Source organism: Etheostoma cragini, chromosome 8 (genome assembly GCF_013103735.1).
Source record: "Etheostoma cragini isolate CJK2018 chromosome 8, CSU_Ecrag_1.0, whole genome shotgun sequence".
NCBI classification, from domain to species: domain Eukaryota; kingdom Metazoa; phylum Chordata; class Actinopteri; order Perciformes; family Percidae; genus Etheostoma; species Etheostoma cragini.
The window spans coordinates 340,156-341,454 of NC_048414.1; the positions used below are offsets into that span (position 1 = coordinate 340,156).

Genomic DNA, 1,299 nt, shown 5'->3' on the forward strand with positions numbered 1-1,299 from the left:
TCCTCTTCCTCTAACTTCCTCTAACCCTCTTGCTTCTTCAACTCCACGTCCTCTCCCTCGGCCTCCTCTGATTCTCACGCTCCTCACTCTTCCTGCTCCATCCGTTGTACTCCACACAGACAGCTTACCTGTGGCTTATTTATAGTGCTTAGGCTGACTGCAAAGTGAACTAATTATCTAAAACAGTTTTCACATGTGAAAGTGTGCCAGACAGTTGGCAAAATAGTGTTAATGATAGCCATACATGTGTATAATTTTGCTAGGAGTGTGTTGGAAATTTGGTAATTGAGTGTAAGCAGTGAGTTGTGTTTAAAGTTCTGCAAAAAGAGTGTTGTGCAGTGAATTGTGCCTACAGTTTTGCAAAATGTGTGTTACAAAATTGCAAACTGAGTGCAATGCAGTGTTTGTGCTTTTAGTTTTGCAAACTCAGTGAGTGGTTTTGCTATACGTTTTAATAGTTTTAGAAATTGTGCTACAAGAATCACGATTAGCGCTTAAGCATTCAGAAAAAACTGTAAAGAGACAGTAACCCTCCAACCTCATCGCAGCGTCTCTTAAAAAGACAGTAACCCGCCGACCTCATCACAGTGTCCCTTAAAGAGACAGTAACCCTCCGACCTCATCGCAGCGTCTCTTAAAGAGACAGTAACCCACCAACCTCATCGCAGCGTCTCTTAAAGAGACAGTAACCCTCCAACCTCATCGCAGCGTCTTTTATAGAGACAGTAACACACCAACCTCATCGCAGCGTCTCTTAAAGAGACAGTAACCCTCCAACCTCATCGCAGCGTCTCTTAAAGAGACAGTAACCCTCCAACCTCATCGCAGCGTCTCTTAAAGTAAGAGAACCTCGTCGCAGACTGACAAAGCCCGGCAGATCTGCGGTGAGTTGTGGAGATGACAGCGCGTCTGGCATGTGTTTGGTGAGGAATGACAGCATTCATCTCCCAGCATTCATCTCCCAGCTTTCATCTCCCAGCATTCATCTCCCAGCATTCATCTGGGCGTATCCAAGTAGGCGTCTCGACGTCAACGACCCGCTTCTGTCACGCCGTCTGACACACACTCCCCCTAATAATATCTAATATAAAATCTAATTTAAGGATCCAAAACAAGTAAGTGTGTGTGTGTGTGTGTCGGAAGGTGTGTGTGTTGGTATGTGTGTGTGCGTTATTGTGTGTGTGTGCGTCTGTGTTTGTCTGTGTTTGTGTGTGTGCGTGCGTCTGTGTGTGTGTGTGTGTGTGTGTGTGCGTGCGTCTGTGTGTGTGTGTATGAGTGTGTGTGTCTGTCTGAATGTGT

At 45.6% G+C, this 1,299-nt stretch overlaps 1 protein-coding gene across 1 annotated transcript in view; it reads right to left on the bottom strand.

The window, feature by feature from the left end:
* Positions 1–1,299, bottom strand: part of LOC117948955 (protein fantom-like) — a 7,649-nt gene that overhangs the window by 4,427 nt on the left and 1,923 nt on the right. The gene's annotated exons all lie outside the window — the stretch shown is intronic.